At 38.8% G+C, this 12,201-nt stretch overlaps 1 protein-coding gene across 15 annotated transcripts in view; it reads left to right on the top strand.

Moving 5' to 3' along the window:
- MBNL1 (muscleblind like splicing regulator 1) overlaps window positions 1-12,201 on the top strand; it is a 140,537-nt gene that overhangs the window by 76,878 nt on the left and 51,458 nt on the right. The window contains exon 1 of one of the 15 annotated variants that reach the window (XM_075268793.1): window positions 1,633-1,723. The exons of the other annotated variants lie outside the window; for them this stretch is intronic. The gene's annotated coding sequence lies outside the window, so the exon portion shown is untranslated. Of the gene's footprint in view, window positions 1-1,632; window positions 1,724-12,201 lie in introns of those variants that run through there. 15 annotated transcript variants of the gene reach the window in all.

Genomic DNA, 12,201 nt, shown 5'->3' with positions numbered 1-12,201 from the left:
AAGCCTAACCATACTTGCTTTACCAGTTCATAAATACTGCAAACTATCAGCATATTCTTTTAAAAAGTTTTCTTGCGTTTACGGTAACTTTTTACCTTCCAGAGAATGTTGGAGAGTAGTTGAACAGAAAATGGAGCAAATCAGGAAGTTGTAATTGATATATAGGCAGGTGCTGGTGGAGAAAATCGACGTACAATAAACAAGGCAAATATCCCTCAGTTATCCATACACATACACTGAGTCTTTGTTTGTGAGGGCCAATTATAGGACCTAAAACGTTGTTTTGATGAGAGATTTACTGTCTTCCTTGGATTTAGAAACAATTATGTTTCAGTTGAGTAAATGAATCCTGACTTGTATTTCTATTTCTGATATCTTTTATTTGTGTATTATCATTAGTACTTTTATTACCATTTTGTAGATTTTGGCTTCCACTCTTGGTTCTAAACCAACTAACTGAAAGTAAGAGGAGTAAACTGAGGTCCCAATGCAAAATCTGTAATGGGATCCCTACTTACCTTGTGGTATTTAGAGAAGTGGGATATTAGAAGGTAGGGAAACCACCTACTGGGTTCAGGTCCTAATAGCGACTGCTGCCAGTGCACCCCTATAGCTATGTCCCTACTGAAAGAGATACAAGGGGAGTAGGGGAGAGTGCCTCAGAATACCAAAGCACAGTCTGGGAATTAGAGGTACTGTAAAAAAGGAGATCACCATATATTTTATTTATGCATGTATTTTAACTTTTGTTTATTGGAGACTGGACTGTAACTTTAATCATAAAATTCTTTACATATATTGTACAAACATACAGATGTTTATCTTAAAGGGATTATCCAGTTTTTACTATTGATGGCCTAGGATAAATGGGGCCCACCTCTCAGGACCCCTGCAGATCAGCTGTACCAGGTATTGTTTGCATGCTGTGAAAACCATACAAACTCTAGTGGAAGTATAGGTATTGCATTGCTGCCCCATAGACTTCTCAGTGAGAGCCCTGGATGTCAGACCCCTAAGATCTAATATCCTAAGGATAGTCCATCAATAGATGAAACTGGATGACCTCTTTAACACTTCATTTTATGTGACAAGATATCATTCTGCTTCAATTAAGTTAAGCTATGCTACATCTGTATTTTGCAGTACTTTAGTAGTAGTAGTAAGCCACTGGTAATATTAGGGCGTCCGAGAGAGAGAAAAGTCCTTGCCCATAGCAGCTTACAATCTAAATTCCACTGAAGGAGTGAACAATAAGTAAACTCCGATTCAGACACATAGACTCCACAGGCATGGCAAGTGTCACCATATGGTTCATTTAATCAGTGCTATATTCTGGAAACTTTTTTCCCTAGAAACAATGATTTTATAGACTGATACCTTCATGCCATGCGGAGTCATACAGAGGTACAATATGGTCGTTTAGATATCTATAGTTGTCATAATATTACTTTCTTTTACTTAGAGCTTGTATCGAGCTATAATACGTCTGTCAGTAGTTACTACGATACACGTATACATATATAAGGACATTATTATGAGCCTTTGGCAGAGCACGGATGTCACTGTTATCTATGAATAGCATTCAGCTGTTAGGGCAAAGATTAAGCTTGCTTAAGTCAGTGACAGCAGACCTCTTAATTTGTTGAGGGCATTGAAGAAAGATTCAGCGCTGTCAAGTCCAAGGGAATTCTTCCTACCTGGTGCAACCTGTTTTGTCTTAAAGGTTAGTGCTGTAAACTGAACTATTGTAGATGCAAACCCTTGCTGTACAATAGACGTTCATGAGTCAAGATCAAGAGAATTCAACCGCAATTGTTGCAATTGTTAAATCAACTATAAAAACTTAGAGCTGGAAGATCCAGGATGTGTCATGATTTTGGAACATTTGTGGTATTTCTTTCTAGTTACCCCTGTTGCAATATATAAAGGGGTTTTCCAGGAGTCAAATATGGATGACCAACCCTTTGAATAGGTAATAATATATTATCAGTGGGGATATGATGCATGGGAGCCCCACAGATCAGCTGGTCAAAATGGTAATTTGATCAGGTAGGCGCCATTTTTGCTTTACTGCCCAGAGATGCCATATTCATTCAGCATATGGCTTCTTTACAGTGTGCTTGGCATTCAGAGAAGAGGCCGCATGGCTCAACCGAATGCAACAGTCTCATCATGACAGCTGATTGGTGGAGGTCTGAATACCTAATAACAACCCCTTTAAGCTGTGTACCTCTTAAGTGTACATTTATTCTAAAGGTCTTTCAACTATGATAACTTATTCATACTAGTTACACTATTCCAATATATACTGCATGTGACTTGTTCTATTAGGTGTATTGTAAATGAGAAAACAAGGAAACCTAAAATACACCCAACTCTCAAGTTGAGCAAGCATTTCTGAGCTAAGGTGGCCAAACACCTTAGATAGTTGCCAACTGAATGATATATCATAAACTTCCCGATATATATAAATGCTTTACTTGGCTAAGTGTGCATGTGACCTGAATAGGGATACAGAAGTATTGGGTGCTTTATCTTCGATAGGAACAAACAATCGGGCATGGTCTAACCCATTTGTCATCCGCAGAGAGTCTGGACAACCCTGTACACATTGGTTGGCAATCTGGTTGGCAGTTTTAGCTGACTTTAATATTTAGGGGCACCTTTAGGCTAAGGCCCCACATTGCAGAAACGCAGCTTTTTTGTTGCAGATTTTGTTGCGGTATTTTGAGCCAAAGCCAGGAGTGGATTGAGCAGAAGTTAGAAGTATGAGAGCTTTCTATATATTTCTGATTCCATTTGTAGCCATTCTTGGTTTTGGCTCAAAAAAACGCAACAAGATCTGCAACAAAAAAAGCTGCATTTCCGCAACATGGGGTCTTAGCCTTAGGCTAAGTCCCCATGTAGGGAAGCACAGCAAAAAAAAAATGCTGCAGAAAAAGCATTTTTCATTGCAATTTTGCAGAGTTTTCCTCTGCAGACTTTCTGCCCCTATTATACCTATATGGAAAACATCAGCATTTCCGTAGGTATAATTAACACGCTGCTTTTCAGCTGCAGATTTTTTCTAAAATGTGTGGCTAGTATTAGTCAGAATCCCATCTGCTTTGCAGATACTGTAAATTCAGTGTTTTTGCTGCGTCATTTCCGCCATGGCCAAAATACTACGTTTTTGCAACATGGGGCTTCAGCCTTAGGGTGCATTCACACTGAGTAAACGCTAGCTTATTCTGAACGTAAAACACGTTCAGAATAAGTGGCGTCTAAAGCAGCTCCATTCATTTCTATGGGAGCGGGGATACGAGCGCTCCCCATAGAAATGAATGGGCTGCTTCTTTCACTCCGTGCAGTCCCATTGAAGTGAATGGGGAGTGCCGGCGTATACGGCAAGCTCTGCTCATGCCGGAGCGTACACGCCGGCACTCCCCATTCACTTCAATGGGACTGCACGGAGTGAAAGAAGCAGCCCATTCATTTCTATGGGGAGCGCTCGTATCCCCGCTCCCATAGAAATGAATGGAGCTGCTTTAGACGCCGCTTATTCTGAACGTGTTTTACGTTCAGAATAAGCTAGCGTTTACTCAGTGTGAATGCACCCTTAGACCACAACTACAATGAGGACTGGTCTAATCTATACTGCTCCTTGCAAGTCCTCATGAGATTTGTACTTATATAACTAAATGTCTTATGTATTTCTGCAAGGTCCTGCAGAGATGTCACATAAATGTATTTTATGACTTGGGTAGTCAGTAGAGTTGAGCTGAGCATACAGTATAGAGAAGCATTGTTTATGGGAAATAAAATAATTATTGCTTCCTTAATCTAATTTTATTAGCTTGCATCCTGCTAGATCCTGCTAGAAATGTCAGACTTGTTTTACCAACTCTTTCTGGTTTTGTAGTATGCTCTCATATGCAAATGTACACCTTCCCATCGGATCACACAGGAGCTGAGCTTCCCAACCCACTGATGGGTGTGTGAAGTGTTAAAATGCAATCACATCCCATCTGTCATTATAGACCTGACATGTGCTGACTGAGAATGCTCCAGACAGGGTCAGACAAAAGCAAACTAGGCTTATACATGAATCCCCACATAATTTCAAGCATTTAGGTAGTATCTGACAGTGATGTTTAAAATCTGAAACCACAAAGACTGGGATTTGGATGCAGACAACATGAAGTCCACATGTAGAATAGCAGCATGTGATAAATCCTTGCCAGACATGATTATGATACTGATGCTATTAAAGGTGAAGGAAAATTGCCGTTCTATATTTACTGGAGGCATAGAGGATGGCATGTTTCATCTCATCTTATTTTCTATGCATTGCTATATTTGTCCAGTCTGACATCAAGATAAATAGATTCAGTAAATTTTGGCAGCAGATAATGTACAGTATCTGGCAGAATTAATTTTTTGGAATGTAATGCAATAAACATTTTATTTGTATGTAAGGACCAATAGACTGCAGCTAGTAACATCATAAGTCCAGGACAAATATTGGTTTTTATTACAATATCATGGACAGATGCATGATGGGAGCGTTGCTCAGTTTGAGTTAAACTGTGGCACAACTAGATAGTGAAAGATATATTGGTGGGGATCTGACTTGTATCTTATTTAGCGTAACGCTAAGGCGAGACATTGCGGAAAGTCAACGTCTTTGGCTGCAGCAGAAATAGTTGCTGTGTTTTACAGTACCAGTAAGGGCTCGTTCACATCTGCGGCCCGGTCTCCGTACTTAGGTTTCCGTTTCCTGCCTAAAACAGAGGCAGGAGACGGAAACCTGCAGGAGACTTTCTCACCCATTCATTTGAATGGGTGAGAAAGCTGTACGGCCGTGCGCGGCAGTGAGCGTTTTGCGCTCTCCGCCGCGAAACCGGGTTTTATAATCCGGACACAGAGTCGGACATGCAGTACTCTGTGTCCGGATAAAAAAATCCGGTTTCGCGGCGGAGAGCGCAAAACGCTCACCGCCGCGCACGGCCGGACCCGGTCTATGGTTTCCATCTTCTGCCATGCAGAAGACGGAAACCATAGAACGGAGACCCCAGACGCAGGTGTGAACCCAGCGTAAAGTGAATGAGATTCTAGTTTATCTCATCCACACATTGCTACAAAAAACAGCCATGGAAAAGCTGTGTTTTCAAAGCTGCATACATTTTTGAATAATGTGGCCTGGCAATATGAGCTGCAGAAATGCAAATGTTTTCAACATAGATTTAATAAGGGGAAAAAAAACCACATACAAGGCAACAATAATGCAATGAAAAATGCTGGGGAAAAATGCAATGCATTAGATAGCAGTACTGAGCTAAAATAAAATACTTACTAGAAGCAGCAGCATCTCTTTTTCTTTCTGCAGCTGTTCTCTTATTCTTTTCCCTTCTCAATGAACTATGGACAGCATTTTTAACCTGATCTCCCATTGACATTATCATTTATTTTTCCCTTTGCGTAGATGGATGTTACCAGAGAATTCAGAGCAAATGATCAGTGAAAGAGGCAGGAGATTAGGACAGAATTCTTATAACTAGAGAATGAACCATTTTTCTATAATAAAACATTATACACATTCCCATCACCACTATTGATTTATTGTAATAAAACCATTGGTTACTCTTTAAAAGTTACATGTTTCCAAACAGAACAATCTATGCATGTAAGCAAATTGTATATGTACAGTATGTGGATTATTGTCAGGTCAGCTCCATGTCCAGTGCTAAAAACTTTAGATGCTTCATTGTGTCCAGGCTGTGAAATGTAACTAGAAATGAATAGCACAAACACAAAAAATACTTATATCTTTATAAAAATGAGTCAAAATTAATGACCGTCTTTCAAAATTCTTTTTTTGACTCTTCAAAATGTGAGTCACTGCAATTTTTAAATCATGGAATCGATGTTACTATCTCTGATAATGAAAATTATTTTTCTATGTTTTTTTATTCCTTTTAATGCTACATAGACAAATGCAAGTTCTTTCTTATTGATTAACGCTTTCTTATTGACTAACTCAAAGAAATAATTACTATTTACAACTTACTATTAAAATATCCATATACAAAATAGTGATAGATAGATAGATAGATAGGAGATAGATAGATAGATAGATAGATAGATAGATAGATAGATAGATAGATAGATATGCATCTATATATCTAGCTGAATGTCTTTTTCTGTCTGTTTGTCTACCGGTCTATATCTACCTGTCTATGTAATACAAAGCCTGCTCTCCTTGTGACTTGTAGCTTTCACATGAGCTACTCCTGATGCCACTGCTAGAGGACCAACCAAGACATTAGGCTTCTCTACAAAAATGCCTTAATCTTACAACAACTCTATAGCCAAAAGGGTGTTGCTCTTGGATCAGTGCCTGGTTACACAGTCACAAGCACACTAGCTGACTCACCAAGAACGGAATTTATACATAAAATTGTAGCCAAGGTCATTAAAATTGACTCAGATTGCTTGTCTGCACTGTTCTACTACTTTGTACTTGTTATTATATGGGTCCATGCATCCATACAATCCATATCATAATTATAATAATGATAACTTAATGATGGGATAAATCATATACCTAATGTTTGGTATACTTTTGGATACCGACTGCTCATTTATACTCTTGCTACAGGGATGAAAGTCTATTTTCAATGAGGTTTGTCTTTTCCTCTTATTTGTACTGGCTCGGCTGCCTACTGTAGCACACAAGCATTATCTGGGAATCAACATATATAATGCTTATTTACATTGATGTGCCTGTAAAAGGATTGAAATTATTGTTATTAATTATTAATATACCACTGCCATATTCCATCTATCTTCACGGTACAGCACAAACACGTAGCAATACAACATATATAAAATGATAGCAACAAGTAATATGACAGTGCTAATATGCAGTGTTCAGAAATACAGTGTACATAACAATCTAATGTGGATAAGAATTTAAAAAAAAATGAAAATTAAGGAGGTATTCGCATTTGGTAAAGTATGCTATCATTTTATGGTTGTTGAGGGTTTTTCCCTGCACAATCAGAATAGAGACAACTGCCTGCATAGGTAAGTGGGCTGGAGTACCGCTTCCCAGGGGTAAACAGTGAAGGGGTAGTAGCAATGTAGCCCCTTCTTTTTCCCAATATTTGAACACCCATCAATTATGAAGTGATGACATATCATGGCAGTATGCCATCACCTTCTGAGATGTGATATATCCTCAAGTCTTAGGAGAGATGGCAGTTCATGTCTTATTGCATGTTGAATATTGTACGTCTGATATTGTATCATAGAACCCAACTTTGGAAACCAATTAGGTTTAATTTCCCTCTGTTGTGACTAGATGAATCCCAAAAGTCATAGAAATGCCTTTTATTTCCAAAGCTGCACATTACTCACATCACATAAAAATGCAACTGTTGGTGGATATGTTGTATACCAGTCAGTAAATCTGTAAAAGTTTGAAGAAGATGGATAAGTTACAATAAACCTATAGGAAGGGGTAAGAAAGAAAGAAGTTCCAGGGGAGAAAAAGCAAAGAGGGGATTTAAGTACTAAAAGGAAAGTGTCATGTGGATATCAAATATTGTGCACTGAAATCCTGATGAAGGATATGTGCTTGGAGTTTGTGTGTTCCTACGCCCCAAAAACAGTGATAGCTTAATTGTGATATTTGCCCTAATGGGTGCGTCTGAGAGGGATTTAGCTATAGAGGGTGCAGAGGTAACTATCACTACTGGGTATTGGAGCCTCAGGGGCCCAAAGGCCTCTCTACATAAGAAAACACTGGAGTCATAGATAACATATGGTAAGTGGGGGCACCGTTATTTGGCAATGGGGCCCAGGAGCTTCAAGTTACGCCTTTGGCGTTTGAGAAGTCTGTCTGAGAATGCCAGAGGCATTGCCAGGTTTGGGACAATAAACTCCAGATGTATAAGGGCAAGCTGGTAGTTTAGTGGCCCCAAACCTGGTGACAGGTTTCCTTTAAAGGAGTTTTCCAGGACCAAAAAAAAAAATGTCAGGGTATCTGCCGAATACCTTTCTACATTCTCTTAGTGAGATGCAGGACCTAGTTTTGCCTCTAGGGGTATGATTGTGGGAAACAATGGCTGCCAGTGCTGTTTTCTATGTAGACATGTTCCCTACTGCTGAAGGTGAGCTGTGACGGCCATTTTGTCCACAATTATACCTCTAGAGGCATAACAAGATCCTCTTACTGGGAGTATGCAGGAAGGTACCCTGCCATTTTGCACATAATGACTTGAAGAAGACATTTATTAAAACTGAGAACAAAAAAAAGTAACAAAGCCTAATAATTGATGAAATAATAGCCGCCATCTTGGAAAATGAAACCAGCTGTCTGGTGGTTAAAATAAAGTGCTTGTCCCGCAGATACATACTGTCATCGTCTGAACTATTGTCTGCTGATCTTATGGTCTTGGCTAACTATATCTACCAGTATTGAGCATTAAAGTGCCCGTGATATATAATTTGGGGATAGAAATAAGGAGTTTGTTTGTTTTCTCTTCGCCGTCTTCTTCAGCTGTGGGAGTATACTGCCCTTACTGCTTTTTCTGTCAGAAGTTGTATTTTTTTTTAACATGAGTTGCTGCTTTGGGACACATATTGGCTGAAGCAAGCTATAATTTGTGAGAGCCATAATTAAGATGTCGGTCATGTGCAAGGAAGCTCGGTGCGTCAACACAAACATTGCTCTTATTTAGAGGGTTCTACAGTAGGTGATGCTAAGAGAGTGGCACTGAGATGTCTGCCACGTCTGCACTAGATTTTTTTTTCTTTATGTACAATGAACGTGTTAATATTTTATGCAAAATGTAAAATACTGATTTGATTCACTAGCACATATTATACTTTGTTGCTATGGCAACAGCCTCAGTCTGAGTCGTGAGGAGCGAGGTTCTGTGGTGGATGCTCGCACTTTCTTTAAGTCCTGCAAACATGTCAGTACTCCATAGGGAAATTGATATGCTTTGCTTAACAATATTAGTGCAAAGATGTTCAATGGCATAAACCATTACAAGGCTGCACAATGACTCCGAGTAAAAGTCACCTTTACATGCAAGTGACATCTTCCATATTAAATGCTACTTAACCCTGCTACAATATTACACTCCATTTACAATGACTGGCAGCCAGGATATTCAGCTTCAAGGGATACAACGTAAGTAAACAATATGTGCGACTTTATGTCTCGGACAAGCTGCTCCTGCTATATTTAAGATGACTTCAATGTCTCATAATGTTTCAAATTAAAATCTTCCCAGACAAGATTCATCCCTAGAAATAGAATCTAAATATATTTCGCAGAATAAAAGGGATCTTGCTAGAATCAGGGCAGCAGTACAAGTCTATTGAGCCCTAGGCAAGGAATATATCATAAGTTGCCAAATACGCTGTACCATCCCCGGCCTGCTTATAACCACTTTTCAATTACCTTCTTAATAATAGTAAAATATGTGTAAAAATAGTATAAAGGATAAACTGTACATTCAGTATCACAGACTATTCCGCCAGCAATGAGGCTGCAGGGCTAAAGAAGCCTCTATGTCTCTTCCCATTGCCTTCATATAGATTTACTTCTATTATCTAAGGGCCAGTTCAGATGAATTGGGCTGATCAGCTGACTTTCTTTTGCCGTTGGTTCTGTGTCTGATCAGCCACAAAATCAGTGTCTTTTTCCACAGCCACCTGCTATTCCCTAGCCAGTATACTGAATATTTCTTGCTCCTTCTGCAATCTGTCTGATGAAGGTTGCGGTTAGTAACCAAAATGTTACTACTGTTTTGTAATAAATGAAAAATCTATTGCGCAAGAATCTTCTGAGTGCCGAGTTCTCTTTTGCTTTGCGTAAAATGGGTACACTGAAAAACAAGTGGAATGACGTGTATTTTCAAATATTCATGGCCTGTTTATAGTGAACATCTCATTTCCTCTGAAATTGATGATATTGTATACCGCTATAAAGCTGACTGTCATTTACTGAGCTGCAAGGAAAATCCCCCAACCATGACAGTACAAGGCTATGGAAGAGTATACCGTCAGGGAAGTGATCCTCACGGCTCAGCAATGACACAAAGCTGTAGGTCATGCCCTTCTGACAGTGGGGGAATATCGGTGCCAAAGCTAATGGCACCGATATCGCTGGCACAGAGGTGCATACCGGCAATGCTGAATTCAGTGCACTGTCAGCTAGTGGTATATAATACCTTTCATCTCAGAGGACATAAAAGGTATTCTTTAAAGGGGTTTTCCTATCTCAGGGTTTCAGCTGCCCTACTGTTTCCTTTTCCCTCCTCTTCCTGGTTTTCGACTCAGGTCAGCGGTAGAATATTGTGCCTGATATAAATTGTCATCTATGTATATACGCATAGACATAATTGAGGCACTGACCAAGCATTGTTCTAGCTCTTATCAGGGCTCAGCAGTTGAGAGCACTTTGCAGAAGAGAATAGAGGTGGTTGTGAATAGGGACCATCAGAAGGTGGTCTGAAATGAGCTGTAAACACCGAGGAGACCTATTCAGCTGTATCTGACAAACAGAGAAATAAAAATAAGGCAATATGTTGGATCTTAAGCTACAACTTTACGTATGGAGCTGGAGATGGGAGTACCCCTTTAAGAACTGAACTAGTTGTAGCTATCAGCTTTACCGTGATATGAAGATCTTAACAACTACTTTAAGGAGCTTTCGGTTTTTGTAAAGAAAATATTTGAAATAAGAAATGGTGGCACATGGGATCTTAGTGTTATGATCATACTAAAGAATTTGAGTGGCTATCTTTTATATCTTGCCTTTACAGTCTATTACTCCCATTATACCGTACAGTAGAAAAATAAATAATGCATTTCAAAGGAATAAAGGACTCTCTGAAGGAAAAACTCAAGTATGTCAAAAGTGTTTGCTCTTCATTGTCTATTTAATGGGGCTAATGGATCTATATTGATGTTCTATCTTGCTTTCCTCCTATCTTTTACTCAGATCACATGAGACAATGGCAGTCAAGGTCTCTGGGGTATGATGTGTTCAGAATTCAATTATGCATTTAAGAAAGATGATAAACTATTCAATCTATTTCATCTCTTCATAGTCTGAACCAAATGTCAGGTGTAAAATGAAGTCTATAAGAAACTTTTGCATGTATTTTTGCTACGATACCAAATATTAGAGGGAAGAGTGCACCTTTTAGTTATATCAAAAGTAGAGCTGTGCTAGGAATAATGATCTGGCCCTGAGCTATTACACCGGGATTTCAGTACAGATAATGTAATTACTTGCTAGTCTAACGTGATCATAGCAATTAAAATGTTAGAGTGAAAGTGAGAACAATATATTTTCCCTTTTGTTTGAGAACTCCTATAAAGCAATTAATCTTTCAGATGATAAAATATCACAATTTCTTTGCCCTGTAATATTATAGAACGAGAAACATTAGTCTGTCCAAATAATAATTAGAATATCTATAAAGGTTTATTATGCAAAGAATTTAATAAGTAAAATCCACATCCTGGTTTGAAAATTTTCTGTATTTTATGCTATTTCTTTTATAGGTATTTGCAGCTCATTTAACTATGGTGTATTGGGTGAAGGTGGTTCATATAGCACCAAAACCAAGCCTAGTGTGCACAGATGTGGAAACAGAACCAAGCCTGATCTGTAGGTACAGTTTCAGGACCAAACCAACAGTTCAGATATGGTATTTTGGACTACGCCTAGTGTGTAGATATGGTATAAAGACCAAGCCTTGTATGTAGATATGGTACTAGGACCAGCACTAATGTGTTGATAAGGTACTGTGAACAAGACGAGTGCATTGATATGGGAACAGAATCTAGCCCAGTGTATGAAGGCAGTATCAAAACCAAAATGTGGTATAGTGAATATAGCAGTGCTAGGACAAAGCCTAGTATGTACAAATGCATAGATAGCCACTTTTCTACTGCATAGTATTAGATTGCCTTTGCTCACCTTAACTTTTTCCATTGTGCAACAGTACCACTAGTGGAAAACATACAACATGGTACACAAGATGCATTGAGTTGACTTGAACCGTACTGAGTTGATACTGTATTGTGTAGGTGAAAAGTGGCTTATAAGGAACCATGACTAATCTTAGGGCAAAGAAATGGTATAAATACCAAGCACAGTTTGTAGATACAATATCAGAACCTTTTGTAGTA

This window comes from Leptodactylus fuscus, chromosome 3, assembly GCF_031893055.1.
Source record: "Leptodactylus fuscus isolate aLepFus1 chromosome 3, aLepFus1.hap2, whole genome shotgun sequence".
In the NCBI taxonomy this organism is placed as follows: Eukaryota; Metazoa; Chordata; class Amphibia; order Anura; family Leptodactylidae; genus Leptodactylus; species Leptodactylus fuscus.
This window is presented reverse-complemented; position numbering and strand designations above follow the sequence as displayed.